Source organism: Stylophora pistillata, chromosome 6, assembly GCF_964205215.1.
Source record: "Stylophora pistillata chromosome 6, jaStyPist1.2, whole genome shotgun sequence".
NCBI lineage: Eukaryota > Metazoa > Cnidaria > Anthozoa > Scleractinia > Pocilloporidae > Stylophora > Stylophora pistillata.
Genome location: NC_142524.1, coordinates 1,434,119 through 1,460,002, shown reverse-complemented (window position 1 = coordinate 1,460,002; position 25,884 = coordinate 1,434,119). Strand labels below are relative to the sequence as shown.

Sequence of the window (25,884 nt, the reverse complement as noted above, 5' to 3'; positions counted from 1 at the left end):
CTTATATACCTTCATCGCTCTGAGTCATAGCAAAGTTTGAAAAGTCCAGACTTTTATCAGTTTAAGTATTGCCAGCAGTAGGTAAAAATTGATATTGCATTGTATTTTATATTTAACAATTTGTGAAAGGGAGGTAAATTAACAATAGCACTAGGTTGTTCTCCACTAGGTAAACTACCTTTCCCTATTCCTTACCATCAGTAAACAGGCCAGGTGACAACACCGGGAGCTACGTTCCCTACTCTTTGCAATTAGTGCGTGGGTTCTTTAAAGTCCCCTGCTAACCAATGCAGAGAAGATGCAGGAGACGGGCCAACGGATTATTTGTCCTTATCCAAGAAGACTACGATATCTATCCATTTCTTGATATCATCGAAAGGTAGCACATTCTCCTCAGTTATTTTAAGACCTTGAGTACTGGTCCGGTGTGGGGTTCGAACCCTCGACTTCCCGCATGGCAGTCCGGCGCTCTACCACTTGAGCTAACTAGACTAAGGACGCTCAACATATTTTTACTTGGATGAATGTGTAATTTTTTCCCATTTAGCTATAGGCTGCTACCGGATCTTGATCTTAGTTAAAGCCGAATGTGATTTTATGTCCATGCCGGACGCAGAGCGATCACGACGGGGTGAACGTCTTCGGCAATATAAAATAATTAAGCTATAGAACGCACTTTTTATTGGTTTACCGACCTACTAACCCACCAGAGATGATAGGAGAACAAGAGGAGAGTTTCTAATTTGCATTCCACGGAGTGGGGACTGATTCATAAACTTTTCTCATGTTCTTCCCAACATCGCAAGTAGGTTATTATGCCGATAAACAGATGGAAAGTGCGGTATATTTCTTTTATATAATGCAGTTAAATTGTGACATGTATCTATGGGTTTACTGGTGCAATAAACGATGGGTTTTTGATTCATCAGGGAGCTCGTATTATCTCAGACATTTTATAAAATACATTACCCCTACGTTCAGTTTTGGTGTTTATTTTACATTGTAGGCATCATCTGTCTTCTCATTGTCTAAACGCCCACAGTTAATTCTGGGAAACAGCGCAACCTACAGATTATCTTCTAATCTGTACCTATAGATTAGTGAATAATCTGTAGGTTGAGCGCGCAATGCATGATTTCCGGTGGAGCAATGTCAAGTTCACGGACAGCGAATTCGCTTCATCGACCCAGCGAGAAATTGAGAGATTACTTGAAGATGAAGATTCGGAAAATACTCAAAGATGGACAGTTTTCTTCAATGATACTTTCTTTCGAAATGCATTGAACTTATCTCACTTTATTGTTTTATAAAACGGTGAAAATTTGTTTACCACACAGTTGTACATTTTTAAGTGTTCGAAATTAAACTGTGTTCGCTGCGACAATGCGTTTGGCGTTATTTTCTTTAAAACAATGAACAAGAAAACAATTATTGGATGTGGTTTTTGTGATATCCGGAATAATCAAGGTCTCGGTTAGTGTTATCAGCCGAAGGCGAAGGCTAAGGCTGATAACATTTACCTTGACCTTGACTATTCCGGATATCGCAAAAACCTCATCCAATAATTGTTTATTAATTACGAACATTCTTGGGAAATTCGGTGACACTAGGACTCTTCGTAAGCCATTCTAAGCGGATGTTTGGTGAAAACATAGTCTTGTAGGCTTTACTTATATCATTGGTGTAAGAAAAGGTGCGCAGATACAGAAAAATGCGCGCTCAAGTACTGACTGCACGTGGTTAGGGGTCGCATCGTCAGAGCGGATTATGACGGAGGCGAAAGTAAGCGTATAGTCGGTCGTTCCATTATTATAACAAATTTTTAGTTTAAAGACTTTCAGGGCTTTTCAGCAAAAAAAAAAAAAAAAAAGGAGTAATCTTTACTTCTAAACAGGTAGTTTTTCAGAAAACACAGGTAATTGTTAATTACGCAATGAGTTTAGCATCAAAATTAAAACTGTTCCAAACTCTAACTTCCTTGCAAGCAAGGCGAGAAGAATTGCTTAAGTGTTAAAGATGTTAATGTAGTAACACTGGTTTAATTCTCATTAAGGTGTTGAGTGAGTCTGATTATCATTTGTAGCTTTGCAATTTTTATGTTCAAGAATTTTTTGTTAACTTGTGGATATTATCGATAGGGGTGTAGCAGGACTTTTTTTTCAGTGCATTGCAGAAGGCATTGACGTGTTAGTTAACCAAGGTAGTCCTCCATCCCAACTTATAAAGCATCAGCGAAAAGTCAAGCGTAAAGTTTGACCTCGGTTTCTTCGCTATTCTAACGAAAACCGTGTTGCCTCGCTAAATGCAGAGCTCTTCCAACTCCCATTCTAGCTAATTTTCAATTCTCAGTAGTTCCGGTTTGTTTGAAGCGTTCGTATTTCTAAGTGTTTACAAGGTGTGTGTGTTTGACAGCCAAGAACAACTTCTATTAGTAGTTTAGCTGAGTCATTGTAAGTTATTTGCTAAAGGTGATTCAGCTATAATCATTATGGTTATGATTTAGTCATCGTCTTTATACAGTTTTCATAATTATTTGTCGTGGAAATATCAGATACACATAAAATTTGCCGCGTGCAAAGCATTTCTAATGCATTTCTTTACTTTAATCAATTTACAGCAAATAAATATATGTACATAGAAACATATAATTAAATAGCTGTTGGAAGACCTAGCAATAGGAATGAACTTCCCTAATGATAAAGGCGACCAGAAACTAAATATACAGTATGAAAACGAGAACATAAATAAAGTATTCATAATGACAGGCAGTATCATAAAACGAGTATAGTAAAATGCTACATGTAAAAACTTAGTGCTAACTAAAATTGAATAACAATTACATTAAGTCGCTGCTATCAATGGCAAGACAGTAGAGTCTTGGGTCATTTTTGAACATAGAAAGTGATTCCCTTCTCCTAATAGATATAGGTAAATTGTTCCAAAGACGAGCAACTCTGGGAAAGAAAGACGACTTAAATAATTCCGTTCTTGCATAGTTAGTTTTAAAAGTTAGTTCAGTGATCCTTAAATTATAGGGTTCATGCTCAGAATCATAAAACTGCAGATACTTGGAGATGTCGAGGTGGTAATAACTGTGCAGGCATTTGAATATAAAAAATTAACTCTAACTAGATACGCCTAGAAGATAGTGACATCAAACCAGTTGTATTGAAACGTTCTTTGTAAGAAATCCTATTCCCGACCATGAGCTTAGTCGCCCGACGTTGTACAGCCTCTACCATATCACTTAAATAAGTTTGATGTGGAGACCGCATTTGAGAGGCGTAATGAAGATGTGGTTTAACGAGGTGAACATACAGCTTTTTAATAACATCAACAATGGCACACAACCCACAAGATCTTCTTATTAAACGCAAAACCTTATTAGCTGTGTTGACTTTGTAAATAATATGATCATGCAAGGACAATTTATTGTTAAAAAAATAAAGTCAAACAGTATAATATTATAGTAAGTCGATAGCTAACAGTGTAATGTTTAACCTCATGTCAATCAGCCATCAAACTGATCAGTAATTATTAACGAATGTGTATGTGTTTTGACTAAAAGGTTAAAATAATAAATCTGTCTATCCACATAGCGAGACATTCCCTCGCGGTACACGATGCACAGTATATATCTCAAGCCTATAGGTTCGTCCATCTATACCATCATAAGATGATTTTCTAGGTTCGAAATCGAGACGTGCTTAGTTAACAAGATGTGTTTAAATGGCGTGATCATCTGTATTCTCAGTGGTTGCCAAGGTCATACAGAAATCATAATCTGTAGATTGGAAAGGAGTGCTTCTTCTTCATGAAAAAGCGAAGCTATATTAAGGATTTATTATCCTCGACTATATGCGGGCGAAATGAAATCTCATTTAAGTTTTGGATAACGCTTTCCTTCATTGGTCTCGAAATCAATCGGGCAATCTCCCTCCCTTCCCTACATGAAGAAATACATGTCAAACTTTTTCGGAAAGGAGAAATGTTAGGTTTCTCGCGGAGAGATTTTGATTGCGAAAAGATGGAATTCGCGCATATCACGAATGAAAATTTATGGAAACTGGTGTTTATTCTGACAGAAATAAAAAGGTTTATGAGATTATTTTCATCAGAAACCTTTTTTTTACTCGAAGGGGCTCGTAGTTCTTTTCTACATCTTAGACTGCACCAAACATCGGTAAAATGAACTTTGTCTTAACCGTACCGGCTGAAATCAAAGATCCTACTTATAGAGGTCTGAACTCAAAATTCTGTGCTTGCTGTATTGCTCACACAACTCAAATTGAGCGCAGCAGAATTCAGAGGTTCTACATTTGTTTTGTTTAAAATGGGTAATAAAGTATCCTTTCGTGGTGCAGTAACTACAGGTTATCAAGCCGCTCGTGATGACGGTTCTCATTTGCTTGATTCGCTAAAGGAGATGAACGCCGAATCAAGAAAAACCGCTCTGGAAACAAATATCAAAGATGGCGACTACCTTGCCACTCCTCTCATCATCGCCGCTCGAGATGGAAAGCTGGATTTAGTGAAAGTCCTTTTACGTTATGAAGCAAACATCGAGGCTCGTGGAAAGATTAAGTCTGAAGGAGAGATTACAAAGGGTTGTAAAGCTATGTGGATCGCTTCTGTTAAAAGGTCATCTTGATGTTGTGAGACTCTTGATCGAAAAAAAGGCCGACGTCGACGGCATAACATCGACAAATTCGACTCTCTTGAGAGCTGCCGCCTTCATCGGATGGCCTCATATTGTGCGCTGTTTGGTTGAGAATGGGGCCGCTGTAAATGCACGCACTAATTTCAATAGTACTCCTCTGATGCCTGCATGTTATTATGGTCACATGGAAGTCGTTTCTTTTCTTATTGAAAATGGCGCAAATGTACATCTACAAGACATTGATGGAAACACATGTCTTCACTATGCGGCGAAGAGGGAACACTTTCAGATAGTTGTTAAGCTGCTAGCTTTGGGAGCGAAACAAAAACACAATCTTAAAGGTCTAACACCTCTTCTCACATCCAGTAATGATTGTAAAACTGAAATGGTGAAGTATTTTATCAGCCGACCAGAATGTACAAAGGAACAGAGGATCGATGCTCTCGAACTTCTCGGTGCCACCATTGCTAATGATCCTGATGCTTATGACATTGAAAAAGCATTTAGTTTCATGAAGCGTGGAATGGAGGAGAGGTATGAAAACCCATCACTTCCATTGCCTAAAAAGAAAATGTAGCCCGTGGAAGCTTATCAAAATGGAAAAGAGAGTCAAACTCTTGTTGAACTTTCTCTACTAGAAGGCGATGATCATGCTATCCACCTGGAGAGACTTCTTATCAGAGAGAGAATCCTTGGAACTGGCAATACAGAATTAAGAGACCGGATAACATACCGGGGAGCTGTTTTAGCTGACTCTCAGGAGTAGGAGCCATGTATTGCTTTGTAGACACGAGCGATGGAAATAGCCATGAACTGCGATGTTTCAAAAACAAAAGAGCTTGAGTGCCCCACATATTTATTTGCAGAAATGGTGCAGAATGGACAGAATTTTAGTCCAAAAAGTATGGAGAACGTTTTCGAAAAACTGGTCGATGGAAATAGGAGACTGACAGAAGCCTTAAAGTCTGGAAAATTGCAAGAGGAGCACAAGAATGAGACACAACAAATATTGCTTTTTAACTCGTGAATTGCGCGCATGCACAAGAGCGAGTTTTAGATATGATATGATGAATGGCGCTCGCTCGCTCGCTCGACTGGTAGATTCCTGTAGACGTTTTTCTATCTTAGGCTTTTGAATGCATTTGATAGTTTTTGGCGAGTAATAAACAAACGAAATGGCGACCTTTGTTGCTAAGAATAGTGTTGGGGTGAAAAAAAAGCCAATGATAATCTTGAAAGAGTAAAAAAGTATATGTTTTTCATTTGTGAATTACTTAAAGTTTGCCCAGTCTCCGAATGCACTTTTATCTCTTGCAGCGTATATTTCATTTAGGGCGTCAATACTTCTATTTTTAAATGTATATATCCAGGAAAATGATTATTGTGTCCGAAAAAGAAAAAAAGAAAACAAAGAAAGGAAGTGAAGCAAAACGCAAAATTTGTTCGCGGGCTACGGATTTGAACCACCAACATCGCCATCCGGGAATTAAAATCTACCGCACTGCTTTGTACCGTAAGGCCACCAAAGCACATTGAGAAATCGAACGGAAGCTTTATCTATCTATAAATTTTACATTTAAAACGATGATATATTGGTAATTTCAACCGCGGGCTCAAACGAGTCGAGTCGCTCCTCGCCGATAGTCCGATATTGAGGTGTCGCTCGACAGCAGACCTCTCAAGTGTCACGATTTTGTCGTGAGACTCACGATTTTCAGTTCAATCTCACGGTCTCACGACCAGACAGACAAATCTCACGATAAATAGAGGCGCAGGCTGAAAGGATAAACTTTTTGTAAGATTTCATGTTTGGCTTGCTAGAGATGAGTTTTTTTGTACAAATTCTGTGCAAATCCATAACAAACCAAGCTGTTACGTTCTTCTTCCGTCTGTTCCCTGGAAACACCGTGAGTCGTCCATGACCATATATAGAACACCTGTTCCATGATAACCGGTCTTTCGTATTTTGACTCGACACGTTATCAAAATGGCGGTAATTGATGAACCTGATGAATATGTGTTGTTAAGGCCCACACATGTTTTAAGTAAATTATGAGCAGGACAAAAAACACTTTCTCTTAATTTAAGAACCTGTGTTTACTTGGTTTTGTCTGCCGGTCGACCAATCTCCAGATTTTTTCTGAAATCTCCAGATTTTTTTACATCAGTCTCCAGATTTTTGGTGTTTTGAGGTTGAGAGGTCTGCGACAGAGCTGAATAACGAAAAGCTACATCAGAAAGTATGCGGTCAACAACGCGGGCTCAAGTGTCCCAGCTCTAATTTTTAACGAAACTATCGGAAAATAATAAGGGCTGACTTTTAGAAGCGAGGAACTCTGTTTTCGCCGAAGGCACTTTCCTATTTCCAGAGGTTTTAAGGAGAATATTGACTTTTTAAAAATTTCAGGGGGGGTACCAAGCTTTTGGAGGTTGTTCTGTAAAAGAAAAGCAGTAAGGAAAACGACGCCTCGAAGCAACAGAATAGGAAATCAACCATGCGAACGACTCAAAGTCCGTGTTTCCGCGGCAAAACCTAACGCATGCGTATACGTTATTCAGCTCTGTCGTGTCGCTCACAGCCAACTGCTCGTAAACTGACTTGTTTGAGGCTTGTTTGGTATTCCTGGAGCTGTATCGACGCTGGGAAGTGGTTCACAAAAGGGAACTGCATCGAAAGAAGCTCAAGCATAAGTTCAATCAATCGATATGCTGTTTCTTCAATGGTGTAACTCGCACTGTGTATGCGTATGTTAGTGCACTGTTAAGTTTGTATGTTTCCAGATATACCTTGAATTAAGGATTTTTTCTTAAAAATGCGGACTGGAGTGAGGAACAAGAAGTTCGAAAGATGAGGATTGATATCACTCAAAATGGGTGTAATTATCAGTTCTCAAAACAAGTAATATAGACTGACAGTGAGTGACAAATACTGCCTAAAACTGATAGCAGAGTCCTTACCTCAAGGTGACTGAAGTTTCTCATAGTAAGACCTATTTTTTCAAAATGAGTAAGTAAAGATCTCAAAAGAGAGCACTTACTCCTCAAAGATTGTTAAATAATACATCATCCCTATGTCCTTGAGACAAGGATCCTAACTCCAGGAAGTGGTTCTTTCTATCAATATTTTGTGCATGTAACACAGGTTAGCCAGGCCATACTACAATATACTATAATTTTTAATGAGGATGCCAACGTCACAAAAGTGGTTTACAGGACTGTCCTCTTAAGTTAAATACTAATACAAAGATAAATTACAAGTAGCAACAAATAACTAAAGCTAAATCTAAGAACTAATTAAAAATACTAATCACAAAGTATTAACTAAAAGTAATACTAGCAAAGTCAATTAAAATTCAAAATTAAATTTAGACAGGCCACGTTTGAAGGCAGCCAGTGAGTTTGCATTTCTTAGTGAGATGTCTAAACCATTCCATATATCTGCGCTAAAGTTAACTAACGACCAATGACCCCATCTTCTTGTGGCACTGGATTTTCAAACGTCATTTCTCGATCTTGTGTTGTAACCATGAAAGTCACGATTAAATGTGACAGGAATAGTATTACATGAATGGTTGTTAATTAATAAATACATAAAGATGGCATGGTGTTCCTTTCTACGACGCAGTAATGGTTTCCAGCCAAGTCTCTTTGGGGCCTCAGTTGCGGAAAAATAGACAGGTAAGTCTAAAATGAGGCGAGCGGCCTTATTCTGCAACACTTGCAGCTCAGACATTAAGGACCCATTTCCGCGATCTCCCCAAATGATATCCCCATAGTCAAAAATGGGTAAAATGAAAGTGAAATGTTCAGCAGGCAACCGTGGACGATACTCCTACTCTTGTACGTTGGATCAGCGATGATCTGATCGGCCCAAAATAACTAATATGAAATATAAATATAGAGGCAAGACCGATACAGCGTAGATAAGTAAATTTTAAGACGGAGCACTATATTTCGGCTGGTCAAACCAGCCTTCTTCAGGTGCAGTGGGAATTAACAGAGAATTGGGGTGATGCTTCATAGACAGCTGTATAATGTAACAGCGGAAATATGTAAAACTAATTTGATTGACAATGAGATAACAATAAAAATAGAAATAGTGAGCAAAAATAGAAATGAAGTAAGGTAAATTGGATAAATAACTAGAAACTAATACATTTCTTCGCGAACGTTAAGGCCATCTCGATAAATAGTGTTGCCTCTTGAAATTAAAAAAGCTTCCCTGGCCTTGCGTATCTAGTCTCTCTTGGAAAACACTTTTTCGATACGCAAGGCCAGGGAAGCTTTTTTAATTTCAAGAGGCAACACTATTCATCCAGATGGCCTTAACGCTCGCGAAGAAATGTATTAGTTTCTAGTTATTTATCCAATTTACCTTACTTCATTTCTATTTTTGCTCACTATTTCTATTTTTATTGTTATCTCATTGTCAATCAAATTAGTTTTACATATTTCCGCTGTTACATCATACAGCTGTCTATGAAGCATCACCCCAATTCTCTGTTAATTCCCACTGCACCTGAAGAAGGCTGGTTTGGCCAGCCGAAATATAGTGCTCCGTCTTAAAATTTACTTATCTACGTTGTATCGGTCTTGCTTCTATATTTATATTTCGTAAAATGAAACTATTGAAAAACTTAATTCTAGCATTGAGGGGGAGGCAAGATTTAATACGCCTTAAAAGACCTAACTTTCTACTGACCTTACTACGAATATAATCAATGTGGTCAGTCCAGGAGAAGCGGTTATTAATCACAATGCCTAGGTAAGTAAAAGAGTCTACGTTATCGAGAGGGGTATCATCAGCCGAAATAACTATGGACTCAACTTTATTCCAGAGGGAACAACTACCGATAAGCAAAAATTTGGATTTTTCAACATTCAGAGTCAGTTGGTTTGCCCGAAGCCACCCACATATACGTTTTAAGTCAGCGTTAATCTTACTTTGTAAGTCTACAGTAGATTTGGAAGCGTGATATAAAACAGTGTCATCTGCATATAAAGTAACCTGACAGAATTGCAAAACATCAGGTAGATCATTCATGTAAATTATAAATAAAAGCGGCCCAATATAGAGCCTTGAGCAACGCCAATCGATACAGCGGCAGCTTTGGAACAAGCATAATCACAGCTAGTCATTTGTGTTCTGTTTGTTAAGAATGAAGTAAACCAGGCTTTTCCAGCATCATCAACACCGTAAGTTGAGAGCTTCTGGAGCAGTATTGAATGATTGACAGTGTCAAACGCTTTGGCGAGGTCTAGAAAAACAGCACCGGTCAGGCAACCATTGTCCATGGAGTGAAGGATCTGATCAGAAAGCTGAGTGGCGGCAGTAATAGTAGATGACTTCAATCTAAATCCAAACTGGTTGGGTGAAATTAAATTATTCTCAGTAAGATATGCATAAAACTGAGTATGTACTGCCTTCTCTAAAATATTGCTTACAGTCAGGAGAATGGAAATTGGCCTGTAATTAGAAATATTCTGTTTATCACCCTTTTTTAACAAGGGTATAACCTTTGCTGTTTTCCATATCGAAGGAAATGTTCTTGTTTGAAGGGATAAATTAAATAGGGCCGTAAGAGAAGGAGTGATAACGTCCACAGCATCTTTTAAAAGACGCGCGCTAATTTTGTCGAGACCAACGGCCTTAATAGTTTTCAATGAACTGATGGATCTTGAGACAAAATCTTCACTAATCGGTTGAAACGTAAAAGTCGAGAGGCAGGCCGTAGCTTTAGCTATGTACGGTTCGGAAACGATTTTTTCCGCAAGGGATTTACCCACGTTCACGAAATAAGAATGAAGAGTCGAGGCAATAGATTGAGCTGAGGTGAGAAGGACACCATCAGCTAACAAACTGGTAATCCTGGAGGAAGTTTTAGACGATGGGAGAGTTTGTTTTAGAGTTTTCCAGAAGTCTTTAGAGCTTTATTTACTGCCGTTAATTATTAGGTTAGTATAATAATCAGATTTGGCTTTCTTGATACTGTGGGTTACCTTGTTCCTCAATTCACGGTACAGACGCCAGTGAGTGTTGTCTTTATTCCCCTTGGCTTTTTTCAGATGGTGATCTCGCTTATTCATAAGAGCTATAATGCTAGAGTTTATCCAAGGAATAGAAAAGCCTCTAGCCCGGCTTGTTCTTATTGGAGCATGTATTGCGGCAACCTCTGAGAATAATTTGTTCCAGATGTCAATACAGTCATCGATATCTTCATGGTTATTTAAAGCCACATGCCAAGGTACTTGGCGGAGATCAGATACAAAGGAATCTCTGTTGTAATTTTTATACGAGCAAAATTGGATCGTTTTTGGTGGAACTCGGTTACTCAACAACAACTTTTAATCAGACATGATAAACCCAAATTGTGCTTTCTTTAAAATGTTTTACAATATTTTTAACTTAAGATACATGCACAGCACAAGTTTTATCTTGAAGCAAGACCTAAGTTACACCTCACTTCATTTGATATATATCAAATGTACAGCAAAGTGACATGGTTTTATACCTAACACCAATTCTTCAAGAAATGGCACAGCTACATGTTAACTTGATATGCTGAAATTATAACTATTCAATACAAATCTTCCTGCAGATTTACAAAATACTAAAATAAAAAGTATGTAGTGGCTTCATGACAAACACAAACTCCTCAAGGAATAGGTATAGTAGCCTTTCCTTTGAATCCTACTGAAGAGTACTCTTTCTCTTTGTCAAAAATCTTATTACAGATTTGCCTGTACCTAAATGTTCGTCGTAAAGGCTTTACACCTAGGACATATTCTTCAAGAAACTGATACAGCAGCTGTTCTTTTGAATCATATTGAAGATTAAAACAATAATAAGTTGACAGTGACAACAACAACATTGAGCTAACCGCCTCCCGGTTAGCTCAATGGATAGAGCACTCAATGGATTGTTGTGCAGGAGGTCGAGGGTTCGAGCCCCTGCTGGACCAACACTCAGGGTCTTAAAATAGATGGTTGGGTGTTATAGAGGGCCACTAGGGAGAATACTTTGAAAGTAATTGGTGTCACCCTCTTAAAATAAAGGTTATTATTATTGTTAATTCCTTTACAAGGATGAATATCCTTGCTGTTGTATGACTATAATTACTTCTGTCAACAAGTGGTTTACATTTAGTTTGAGATTCTTTACTCTAATTCAGTAATTTTTCGTATAATAATCACATGATTGTAAGTAAAAATTACAAATGGCAGCAGTTTATATTTCATGCTTATCCTTCTGAAAGTTATAAATTTACGATTTATAACTTATGACAACCACTTTGATTGCCATTTGAAATTAAAAATTTTTGTGAATTACATGCAACAAGGATATTCCTAGTGCTTTATATTTAGGGTAAAATAGGAACACTCAAAACTGTGGTCTTGTTTCATGAATCACGGATATTGAGTGTGTTAAAAGAAAAATTAATGTAAAAAAGTTTTTCAAATTATATTTAGTTATATTTCCTTGGGAATTTGACAAGCACAATTCCACAAATACTTCTGAAATTTTGGCAAGCATTTATCATAAATCTAGTTGGAAGAGGAACCTTTCTACATAGAATGAATACTTGCTAAAAGCAAGGATTTGAGATATTTATTCAACAGTGGAAATACCCTTAAAATGAGAATTCAAAGTAATAATTTTTAAAACAAGGAGTATAAATCTTATTTTTGATGATGGTATTCTCAAACTGAGGAACTTTTATTGGAGAGTATAAAATTCTTAAAAGCAGAAATCTTGATCCTTACTTTTCAAGGAATTGACTCTCAAATTAAGGAGTATCCACTGACTTACAATAAGAGTATCCACTGACTTACAATAGGAATTCCGAAAAGCATAAACTTTAGAGTGGTGGGAACATCCTTCTGCTTGTTTTCATCCTTTTGGTAATAATTATCTCAGAAGTGTGAAACAGTCTTCAAGCGTGGTACTCTGTTGCAACACAAGGATAGGCATAAACATAACAAGCTAATGCGCGGGTAGGCAGAGCTGCAACATAAACATGAGCACAAGGGCTCAGTCGATGTCACGTTAAATAGGGACATGGTTGGTATAAGCAGTATAGTGCTTGCTGATTACCTCATAGTCTTTCGCTTATGTTTATCCTTACGCTTATGCCAGCCAAGTCTTAACTAGACAGTGTAAGCATAAAAAGAAGGCAACGTTTTGATAATCTTATGCATATATGCTTATCCTTATGTCCGTGCGTTCCATCCAGCGCATAAGCTTATACATGCCTATCCCTATGCTTGCATCGCAAGTAAATAATGAGCTCAGTAATGGAACAATAGTTTTATGATAAACAAAACAGCACCCTTTTGAACTTTCATTCCACAAACCTTTACAGTAAAATCTGGAACAGTGATTGTCTTTCACTAAATCCTAATCAGGCCATATGTTCTGTCTTTGAGGCCTAATTTAGTTTCACATCATATTCCTCATAATGCTCATTTACCAGTCTAACGATTCATATGCCCTAGTATGGAAATCAAACACCCATTTCTATTGACGACACAAATTACATTGGCTTATCCAATTCACGAGTTGGCTCACAGAGCCTTTGATTTATGCTCTTTATCTTTTGACTATGTACAAAGAAGTTCAAGTTCCTCCAGAAATGAAAAATGGTAACATTATTAACTGTCTTCAAAGATTTCTATGTTCAGATCCTTGCTGTCAGTCTTAAACGACCTTGGAATGTAACCTGACTATGCATCTTTGTGTTTTACATTTGGCCTCGGTTCATATTGTTTGAATTGGATTGTGATAACGTTTTGTTACTTACACAACTAGCTAACTTGAATTTCCACGCAGACGACTCAGGGAAAAGCGGTAACAAGAAACCATATTACGGCTTAAAAGCCTGTACAAGTCAGTGCTAAGCACGACTTGCAATCATCAAGAAACCTTAAAAGCTCATCAGTCTTATTACTAAGCGAATGATATTATTTCGAAAAGCTTCATAAAAAACTCTATCAATATTAGTCGCGAGATAAGTGGTGGTCAAACATAAGCGACAGTCATGTTTGCAACTCCCACGTAGCCTTGTAGTGTCGGAGCAACGGCATTTAAAGGTTTAAAGACCGTGCTGATACACAAATCATTTAAATAGTGCGGAGTAAATTCCGTTACATATGCCAAAATGTTCTGCAATCCTCAAAGTGGCAGTATGTTCTCCATTTTCTCTAAGGATGAAGTAACTGGAAGTGGTTCTAGTAAGGGAGGAGAAGCAAGATTTGTTCCGGGAAGAGAGAAGGACCTAAATTACAATTTAGAAATGGAACCTACTGCGAAGAAAAAATCAGGTGAGAGGATTTAGTTGAGGATCAAACTAGCTGTTAGTTAGCTAGGGCGATCTTGGTGCAAATTAAATCCAAGTTGCGGTTCATCCATCATTTAGGCCAGACTCTCGGAAAATGACCAGATTTCTAGTTGGATGTAACAGCTGTTGTAGATTCTGCCCATAAGTTTGGCGGTCTTTCGATTTAACAGTCGCCCTGAGAAAAAAGACTATTTTAAGCTTTTATCACACCTTGTGAGACAGCAGAAAAAACAACGACTACGATTTTCCATTTTTTGGAAAAAAAAAAACAAAAAAACAAAACGATATTCCACCTTTTTTTTTCAAGGACAATTGAAGGAGATCACCTTTTTTGTCAAGGACAATTGAGGGAGATGACAAAGCAGTTGAAAAATGTCCGAGAGCAACTACGAGAGAACGATGGACAGCTGAAGGAAAGAAATGGACAATTAAGGGAGATGACTCAGCAATTAACAAATGTCTATGAGCAACTACAAGAAAGAGATGGACAAGCAGTTGACAATTGTCCGAGGGCAACTACGAGAGAAAAGTGAAGCACTCTCTTCTTTGGAGGAGCGACTAAGAGCAAGGGATCAGGAAGTGATTGAACTTGAGACATCTTTATCAACGACTCAACGAACGGCAACCAAACGTTCACGCCAACAGACACCTGACTGGGTGACTTCACGAGATCAAACTCATCTGACAGAAAAATGCCTTGGTAGTGGAGGTTGGGGAAATGTTGTCGAAGGCAAGTATTGTGGCTGCATTGTTGCCGTCAAAGGGATTTACGAAGATCTTTCGAAATCTTCCCCTTACTACAGGGAACTGTTTAAGCGAGAAATGAACATTGCTTCAAAATGCAGCCGTCCTTGCCCACTACAGTTTATTGGAGCCACAAACGATAAGGAAAGTCCTTTATTTGTGACAGAGCTCTTGGAAACGAGTCTATGAAAATTGGTTGAGGAGCGACCTCTTTCCAGAAGGAAAACGTTCGTTATTTCTCTGGATGTGGCTCGAGCATTAAACTATCTTCATCTAAAGAAACCACGCCTCATTATCCACCGTGACATCAGTAGTGCCTATGTTTTGCTGTGGCGACGAAGCGACCAATGGCAAGGCAAAGTATTGGATTATGGTGCTGCCAACTTTACGAAGGCGACTGTGACAGTTTGTCCTGGTGCTGAAATTTACAGTGCACCTGGAGCATTTCCTAAATATCAAAGTTTAAAGGTATTTTAATCGCCTTGATTGTAGTAAATTGCATCTCTAGAAAAAAAAACCGAGCTAAACTATCTGAGTTATATTTACTGGTCCGTTTCTCCACCCCTGAGCTTTAGAAAACTCATGGTAAGCTCGTATATTAGACAAACCAGACCGCAAGTTGCAATGTGTAACACACAAAAGAAGCGTCATAGCTCAGTCGTCCTGTTCCCTGCAAGTAAAAATGAATGTCCGACTCGTCTGTTATCAGCATCTTATGACATAGAACTGAAATCCGTGAACTGAAGAAATGACCAGAGAAAAGATTTTAAGCATCAAAAACGTCTTTGATGGAGATGGCGAAGGGCATCAAATGATAGATAAGATGGGAGAGGCCTATCCCGCATGGTAAACACTTTTCTGTCAACAACTTAAGGTTATGGAGGATGAGGTCATCCTCTCTTCCTGAAACACATTGGATATAGACTTCGGTGGCAAATAAAAAGAACTTATAAGGTGATTCCTCAGAATTGCATTGCGTGTCATTACGCTATATCAAGCACGGTGACCTATCTCTCTTTTTTATTGTAGTTCTCGAAATAGAGATTAGAAGGGGAACATTTTAGGAAAGTTTTGAAAAATCGTTCGACAATATTTCTTTCTGATGGAATCCCTGAGGAGATGTAACTATTTTTTTTACCCCACATGTGTTAAGGTTGATGTGTACAGCTTTGGCGTTCTACTCTGCGAGATGTGCATAGGGATACTGCCTGATCGAGAAAGGCGCGAGGAACAGGTTGCCATGGTGACAGACCGTATGGAAGAAATCATTAGTGAACTTGAAAGACTAGTTTAAGACAGGTTTGATACAATTTGCTCTACGAACATGTTAGTCAATTACTTTTACTGCGGTACAGATAGATTAAATGACTGATAGCCCCTCATTTCTGCTTGTGATCGACATGAATAGCATTGTCAAATAAAGTGCAGCTTATCTCAAACATAAAACTACTTTTCAACAGTTTAATCTCAAGTTTTCTTCGCACAGCGTATTTTGTAGTTACATCTTTGATCTTTACTGGATTTCTTCAATCGAGTCTCAATATAAACCTTCGTCGCTCTGAGTCACGGTAAATTTGTTAAAAGTCTAGATTTCTATCAATATAATTATTGCCAGTAGTAGATAACAATTCCCAAGGACGCTTAACATATTTTTGTTCAGATGAATATGTAACTTTGTCTCATTCAGCTATATGATGATATCGCATCTTAATCTTAGTTAATTCCGAATGTGGTTTTATGTCCATGCCGGCGTAGAAAGATCACGACAAAGTGAAAATCTTCGGGAATATAAAATAATGAAGCAATAGAACGCACTGTGTATTGGTTTACAGACTTACCAACCCACCAGGGATGATAACCAACCCACAGGGTAACCAACCCATGGTAACCAACCCACCAGGGTTGATAGGAGAACACGAGGAAAGTTTCTAGTTCGCAGTCTGGGGTGGGGGTGTGTGAGAGTGATTCACAAACTTTTCTCATGTTCTGCCAACTTCGCAAGTAGGTTATTATGCCGGTAAACAGATGGAAAGTGTGGTATATTTCTTTTATATAATTAAGTTAAACTGCGATATTTATTTTTCGTTTACTGGTGCAATAAACGATAGTACTTTAGCTGAGTCATCGTAAGTTCGTTGCCGCAGGGGGATTCAGGTATATATAAAATAGGTATTTTATTCAAGACACGTTTCTACTTCTACTCAGGCGCTTATATGGTAGAATTTAGTATTCATACGGTTTTACAATTAGTTGTTGTGGACATATCAGAGACACGTACAACTTGCCATGTGGAGGAAGTTTCCAAAGCATTTCAAAATCAAATAAAATTCCCTTCCAAGAGTGTTTATATATGTTTTTATACAGTTTTCGAAGCCTATTTTTGAAAATCACGCATTAGTGTGCCAGTATGGAGCTTCAACGGTGACCCGAGGCCTCCAACGAAACGACGCAGGCCAAGTTCAATTACGAGACTTTGATATGATCGATTTGTGACTTTTTTCTGATGTGTATTCAAAGTATAAAAGGGGCAGTAATAAGTTTGATATGCAATCTGGAAACCAAATACTGGGTATGAATTGAAGCTTGGTGATAATAAGGTAAATAGTATATCGTAAGACGATAGCTAACAGTGTAATGTTTTTTAAAACCTCCTGTCAATCAGCCATCAAACTGAATAGTGATTATTTGACAAATGCGCCTGGTTTGACTGGGAGGTGAAAATGTCAAATCTGTCTATACACCTAGCAATGCATTCCCTTAGCGCGATGCACGATGTATAAGATCTATCTCAAGCCCCTAGTTCTGTCCATTTAAACCGTTATAAGATGATTTCCTAGACTTGAAATCAAGACGCGCTCATTTCATTACAACTGTTTAAATGGCGTGATCACCTGTAATCTCAGTGGTTTCTAAGATCACGCATAAATCATAATCTATAGACTGGAAAGAACTGTTCCTAAATCTTCTGTCTCTGACTCTTGTGGATTTATAATCCTCGACCAAATAAGGACGAAATGAAATCTCATTCAAGATTTGCATAACGCTTTCCCATCTGTCTCCAGATCAGTTGGGTCCTCTCCCTCTCCTCCCTAAGATTATGAGTGCGAAAAGGTAGAATTCACGCGTATCACGAGTGATAATGTAAAGCAACTGAGTGTTTATTCTGACAGAAAATAAAAGGTTTATGAACATGATTTTCATCAGGAAACCTTTTTCTTTTAGATGAAACAACTTGTAGTTCTTTTCTACAACATAGACGGCACCAAACATGGGTAAAATGAACTGCATTTTCAACCGTGACAGCTCAAATAAAAAACCCTACTTATACAGATTTCTGACCTCAAAATTTTGTGTTTGTTCTTTTGCTCAAACAATCCAAATTGAGCGTAGCAAAGCTCAGAGGTTTTGCCTTTGTGTTGTTCGAAATGGGTAATAAAGTATTCGTAACTACAGCTTATCAAGCTGCTCGTACGATTCTGATTTGTTTGATTCGCTAAAGGAGATGAATGCCGAGTCAAGAAAAACCGCTCTGAAAACAAACATCAAAGATGGCGACGACTATGCGACTCCTCTCATCGTCGCTGCTCGTGATGGAAAGCTGGATTTTGTGAAGGTTCTTTAACTTTATGAGGCAAACATCGAGGCCCGTGGAAAGATTAAGATTAAAGGAGAAGTAGTAAACGGCTGCACGGCTTTGTGGACCGCTGCTGCTAAAGGTCATCTTGATGTTGTGAGACTCCGGATCGAACAAAACGCCGAAGTCGACGGCAGGACATCGACAAATTCGACTCCTTTGAGAGCTGCTGCCTTCGTTGGACACCTTGATATTGTGCGCTTTTTGGTTGAGAACGAGGCCGATGTAAATGCTCGCTATGATTTCAATAGTACTCTGATGATAGCATGGTACCGCGGTTACATGGATGTTGTTTCTTTTCTTGTGGAACATGGCTCAAATATACATCAGGAAGACAATGATGGAGATACATGTCTTCACTTGGCTGCGGAAGGGGGACACTTTCAGATAGTCGGTAAGCTGCTAGCTTTGGGAGCGAAATGAAAACACAATCTTAAAGGTATAACACCACTTCTCCAAGCCAGTAATGATTGTAAAAATGAAATGGTGGAGTATTTTATTACCCGACCAGAATGTACAAAGGAAGTGAGGATCAATGCTCTCAAGCTTCTCGGTGCCACCATTGCTAGTGATCCGGCTGATGCTTATGACAATGAGAAAGGATTTAGTCTCACAAAACGTGGAATTTAGGAGAGGTATGAGGACCCATCACGTCCATTGCCTGAAAAGAAAATGGAACCCGTGGAAGCTTATCAAAATAGAAGAGAGAGTCAAACTCTTCAGGAACTTTCTCTGCTAGAAGGCGATGACCATGCTATCCACTTAGAGGGACTTCTTATCAGAGAGAGAATCCTTGGACCGGACAATATAGGATTGAGATACCCGATAAGATACCGAGGAGCTGTTTCAGCTGAATCTAAGGAGTACGAGCCGTGTTTTGCTTTGTGGACACGAGCGATGGAAATAGCCATGAGCTGCGATGTTCCAAAGACATACGACCTTGAGAAGTTCACAGTTTTATTTGCAATTATGGTGTAGAATGGACAAAATTTGAGTCTAAAAAGTATCGAGAACGTTTTCGAAAAATTGGTCGATGTAAATAGCAGACTGACAGAAGTGTTAAACGTATATGTGCACGATCCTTCGCAGTAAAGCACTATTTAAGCAATAGTGAAAATCAGACCTGAAAAAAATTCAGGCCTGTACGGGATTCGAACCACTGACCTCTGCGATACTAGTGCAGCGCTCTACCAATTGAGCTAACAAGCCAACTGGGAGCAGGCCATCAAATTAATTCGACATAAACCCGTAGATGATATGTATTTCATATGTTTACATATGAAATACATATCATCTACGGAAATGCTATGAAACATCTATGAAATACATATGGAGAATACTGAGTTCATTTCTTCTTAGGATCTTGTGTTCATTATGTTTCATAACGCCTGGTTGCCTTTCTTCGGCTTTCTGTTACTTTAATGGTTTCTAAACTCATCTTTTATGCATGAAGCAATTCGTTATGATGCTGTAATAGACAAAAGAAGCATGACTGGGGGTGGCTTTCCAGCTACAGCAGGCCTTTGGATAAAGCTAGAGTGCGGACTTTATGGTGGTCGTCTTGTTTATCAAATGTACAGGCTTGTGATCACATGTATTCATATGTATTTCATATGTTTGTTGTTAGAAGTGTTAAAGTCTGGAAAATTGAAAGAGGAGAACAGGAATGAGACACCACATGAATTGCTTTTTAATGCTCTTTATCTTTTGATTACAGAAAAAAAAGCTCAAGTTCCTCCAGAAATGAAAGGTGGTCACATTATTAACTTTCTTCAAAGATTTCTGCGCTCAAATCCTCGTTCCCATCCTGATGGAAATACACCTTTTACACAGTTGGCTGTATGTCATAACACCCCAGTTCTCGTGGATAGCGAAGCGCAAATTGTGTCCAATTTTCCTTGTATTGAGACGATGAAGCTTATTTTACATTCAGGGTGTGATGTGAATGCCGTTAACACAGAAGGAAACACTCCCCTTTATTTAGCCGTGACTTTTGCATCAGTACCTGAACAAGAAGAAACGTTGAAAGAAATGGTAGAGTTACTGTTAGATCGTGGCGCGGATACAAAGCTTGTAAACAAGAGTGGTCAAACAGCAATAGACTGCTGCAAGACTGACGAGGCACGAGGGATCTTGTCCGAGAAAAAAGGAGGGTGTGCCATGAACATCCATGCCAGAAAGGTAAGAAAGGCTTGATTTTAACGCTTTATGTATTTCCTTAAATCATCACAGTGAGCATTCTTGCGAAATGGGAGAATACTGAGTCCATTTCTTCTTAGGATCTTGTGTTCGTTATGTTTCATAACGCCTGGTTGCCTTTCTTCGGCTTTCTGTTACTTTAATGGTTTCTAAACTCATCTTTTATGTATGAAGCAATTCGTTGTGATGCTGTGATAGACAAAAGAAGCATGACTGGGGGTGGCTTTCCAGCTACAGCAGGCCTTTGGATAAAGCTAGAGTGCGGACTTTATGGTGGTCGTCTTGTTTATCAAATGTACAGACTTGTGATCACCCGTATGATTAATGCCTGTACACGAATAGAAAGTTAGAGGTTATAAGTTATAAGCAATATTTATACAGGCAGGGCCAATTCAGCTAAGACCTGTGAACTAACCCACCCATCCCACCCCAGGGGAGGACAATCTCGTGCGTGGGAAATTAACGTCTTCTACCCCTAACCCTACAGGAGACGGGACCTCCATTTATTCGTCCCCATCCGAGAACACTAGAATATCTAACCATTACTTGATGTTAAAGAAAGGTAGCATTTTCTTCTCAATTATTTAAAGACCTTGCGTGTTGGTCCGGCCGGGAATCGAACCCTCGACCTCCCGCACAACAGTCCAGCGCTCTATCCACTGGGCTAGCCGGGAGGCGGCTAAGCTATTTTAAAACTAAATTAAGTTTAAACAGCAAACCGAAAATAGTAATTACTGACTGTCGATAATTCGGAAGGAATTGTGACAGTAAGAGCACACTAATCCCCAATTACAACTGTAACGATTTTGGTGGGTCCTTTCCTATTTTTGTAGTGTGACTCACTTTTTAGTAAAAGCTTATTTTATGATAGAATAGAAAAGATGTCAATTTAGAGCTCGGTAAAGAAAGAGAGAAAGATGTTTTTCTTCTTGTCATTCGAGACCCCATGTGGAATCGAACCTCTGACCTTCGGATTCCACGCTCTGATTCCGTACTCCGCTGCTCCGCCGTATGCAGGACGCGTGTCATTTACATGAACTTCGTAATGGGCCTTGCTCCCTCCGCTAAGCCGGAGTCTTTGTGGCTCAGTGGTTGAGCATTGGAGCGAAAAATATTAAGATCTGAGGTTTGATTCCTTGTCCCACGTTCGTGAGAAGACGAACAAAATTCTACTCTTTGCGATGGCCAATTCACTCTATAAACTCAGTTGATAAAACCAAAACTACAGATGTTTTTAATTCGTTTTGTAAGCAAACCCAATTTACATACATAAATTGCCTAGGTTGCTATGTGTTTTCTATTTTTTCTAAGGGTGAAGAAGCTGGAAGTGTAGCTGCTGAGGGAAGAAGAGCAAGATTTGTTTCTACGACAGAAAAAGGCGTAAATGACAATATTAAAGAGGGAACTGCGCGGAAGGAAATGTCTGGTAAGAGGATCTTATTGAGGAACTAATTTGTCAAGAAAAATAGTTATAAGAAAGAGTCACTTGGGGCTCCGTAATGAGCTTTTAGGTAACACTGTTAGGTCATGTGGGAGATCTGAGTATCTTTCACATGGGTAGCAGGCTGTGTGCCAAGTAATTAATACAATGTGGCGATTTTCCCATTGTCTAAGATCGGGAAACGAAAAGCTAATAGCGAAAAACAAACAAGAAAAAAAAACATCAAAAAACGGGTCAACATGTTTTTTTTAAAATGTGAAAACAAAGCCAGGCCATGAGCATAAGAAATGAAAGAACAAGAAATGACACTTAATGCCCGATTTAGGCCTAAAAACTGAGTTCTTAGACCCAAGCACCGCACCAGGCGCATAAAGAATATCTAGTGAGAAAGCGGATACTTTAAGTATAAAATGAAAAAAAGAAAAAAAGGGAAAGGGTACAGCGATTCCCTTCGAAGTATAACAGCTACAGTGGATTCAGCACCTTTGTTTGAACGTGTCTTGATATAACACTTACCTTGAGAGAAAGATGAGGACTTTTTAGCTTTCGGTTGACGCTCTTTAAGACAAAAAGCGGAGACGCGTTGTCTTATTTTCATAATCAAAGGACAACTGAGGGAGTTGACACAGCAACTGGAAAACATTCAAGAGCAACTAAGAAAGAGAGATAGACAATTAGGAGACAGAGATGGACAACTGAGGGAGATGACACAGCAGTTGACAAATGCCCAGAGGCAGCTACAAGAAAGAGAGGAACAACTAAGAGACAGAGGTGGACAAGTACGAGAGAGAGAGATGGACAACTTAGAGAGAGAGATGATCAAGTTAGCGAGATGACAAAGCAGTTGACAACTGTTCGCGGCCAACTACTGGAAAAAATTGGAGAAGTTACCTCTTTGGGAAAACTGCTGAAGGCCGGACAACACGAAATAGATGAATTGGAGATGTCTCTTTCAGCAGCTCAAAGAGCGTTAAATTAACGTTCACACCATCAGACTCCTGATTGGGTCATTTCACGCGATCAGATTCAGCTGACCGGCAAATGCCTCGGTAAAGGAGGCTGGAGAGGTGTTGTCGAAGGCAAATACTGTGGCTGTGCTGTCGCCGTCAAACAGATGTACAAGTTGATACTTTCTGATCACAACCGCAGACTGTTTGAGCGAGGGATGAGTATTGCCGCTAGATGCCGTCATGCTTGTTTGCTGCAGTTCGTTGGAGCAACAAATGATGAAGGAAGTCCTTTGTTCGTGACAGAGCTCATGGAGTCAAGTTTTCGAGTATTGTTAGAACAGCGACCTCTTTCCAATACTGAAGTGTCTGTTATTTCTCTGGATGTGGCTCGAGCATTAAACTACCTTCACCTAAAGAAACCATCCCCCATCATTTACCGCGACATTAGCAGTGCTAATGTGTTGCTATGGCGGGAAGCTGACCAATGGTCAGGCAAAATGTCGGATTATGGCACGGCTAGTGTTGTGCAGCAGACCATGACAGTTGGTCCTGGTGCTATGATATACGGTGCATCCGAAGCACATACTTAACATCAAACTGTCATGGTATGTCTGAAGTTTGGAGTTATGTTTTTTAATTGTCTACTTGTGTTTGCAGTAAGGTATATCTATGGTAAGATATTGAATAAATCTGTGAAGGGCTCGAGACCAGAAATCTCGTCTGATCTCTGTCCATAGTCGAACCCTTTTTACTTGGTAAACCGGTGAGGTGCTTAACGTGATATCAGTCTGTTGGGAAGTTGCGGCAGGACGGATCATGAAAAAGTTAACTTCAACCAGCAGAGAGGAGTGGAGCTTATTTATCCACCTTCAGTCAGTGTACATCACGCAGAATGTCTATTGTTCTTGAGGCATTTACCTGCAATGTAACATTAGCGGCGAAGCGTACACTACTGTTTGGTTTTTATTGGTTTGTTTGAATAGCAACTTTTGCATAGCAATAAGACAACATTTCTGTGACGTAAACAGAATGCAAAATAAGGGGAAAAACAAGGAGGAATAGATATTTAAAGGTATAGTTTTATAAACTAGCAAGCATGCATGTTCATGCATGTTAAATTTTTATTGTTAACCTCTTTTCGAGCTCAGGGTGATGTTTACAGTTTTGGAGTTCTCCTCTGTGAGATTTGCATCCGGGAGTTACCGGATCCTGACAGGCGTGACGAGCAAGTTGCTAGGGTGACAAACCGTGTGATTCGAGCTCTCACTCGAGGATGCCTGCAGCAAGATGCTGAAGCAAGACGAAGTATGGAAGACATCATTGGTGAGCTCGAACAACCAATGTAAAATTGGTTTTGAAAAGTTCTGCTGTTTATCTTTACTTGCGAAAAGAAAAGAAAACACAGAAACCTTCCATCTAAAATGGCCTTCGTAAACTAGCTTTTTCATGGCCAGTGATAAGATGATATAACTTCTAAGACCTATGTTTGAGATGTTGAACCTTTCGTCAGCCGAACTTGATTAAATCGAAATAGGACTAGCCCAGATTGACAAAAGTAGGCGTATTGTTGCCGTTCCATGACCATCACAATTTTTGAGTTCAAAGACTTTCAGAGCTTTTCAGCCAAAAAAGAGAAATCATGAATCTTTAGTTAAAACAGGTAATTTTCAGAAAACACAAGTAATTATTAACTAGTACGCAATGAGTTTGGCACATGATAAGTGCGGCATTAGAATTAAAACTGTTCCAAAGTCAAAATTCCTTGTAATCTATGCGAGATAAATAGCTTACGTGTTCAAGATATTGTGTTACATGAAATAGGGATATTTAAAGCTTCTTAAAAGTATACCCGTGTTGACTTAAGTTAGGGACTCCTCGTTATGATGACCTAATAACACTGGTTTTGACCCAGTTGTCATTTATAACTCTGCGACTTGTATGTCCAGCAGCTCTTTGTTAAGTTGTTGATATTATCGATAAGGGTGTAATTGAACTTTTTCTTAGTGCAATACAGAAGGCGTTAACGTGTTAGGTAGCTAAGGAAGCTTTCCATCCCAAATTTTAACAAGAATGAATGAAAAGACGAACGTCAAGTGCTACCTCGTGTCTTCACTAATCTATTGAAAACCGAGCTATACACTTGGCCCTGTCTCGTTAAATTTAGAGATCCGCGGTAAAACGATCCTTTCTATATTACACTAAATTCCATATCTCATTTTTGTCGGCTTGTGGGAAGTGTCCGTGCTTTCAAGTGTGACTGATTGCCGCGACCATCTGCCATTGTAGCTTTGAAGTTTGGGTCACCGTTGGCTCGTTGCCAAAGGTGATTCAAGTATAAGTAAAGATGGTTTTAGTTTTTCAAACCTATTTTTGAACATCTCACACATGAGCCTCAGCGCCTCAATGTCGATCTGTTACTTGACACGGACTCAGGTCTCCATCGAAGCTCCCTAACAAAGAGATTTCGATGTGATCTATCGGTGGTTTTTTTTATGAAGTGTATTTCATGCCCAAGTGCGATGTGTGGACCAGTTACAACATACAGTCTTCCATGCAAATACAGGGTATGAATTCTAGCGTGGTTAGGAATCGAGATATGTCAAACAGTAGAGTAATATGATAGATAACAGTGTGATGATTAAGTCCGGTCAATCAGCTAATCAAGCTGAATAGTGATCATTTAGCAAAATAGTCTGTGTTTTGACTGGGAGATTAAAGGATCAAATATGTCTATCGATCTGTATAGCAGTACATTCCCTCGGTGCATCGTCCTAACCTAAGTCTTTGGTTTTGTCGATCTTAACCGGCTTAGGATGGTAAGTAAGTTAATAAAACCTGAAAAGTATTAAATCCTAGCAGCTTGAGGGGTCGAAGTCAAGGTTCGCTGCCTTAGTACTTGTTGTATGTGGCGATGGACA

The 25,884-nt window shown here is 39.0% G+C and overlaps 2 pseudogenes; both read left to right on the top strand.

Moving 5' to 3' along the window:
* Nucleotides 1–4,333: 4,333 nt before the first annotated feature.
* On the top strand, nt 4,334–16,036 carry LOC111347310 (protein fem-1 homolog A-like; annotated as a pseudogene).
* A 2,095-nt stretch (nt 16,037–18,131) lies between these two features.
* LOC111347307 (protein fem-1 homolog B-like) lies at nt 18,132–24,312 on the top strand (annotated as a pseudogene).
* The last annotated feature ends 1,572 nt before the right edge of the window (nt 24,313–25,884 follow it).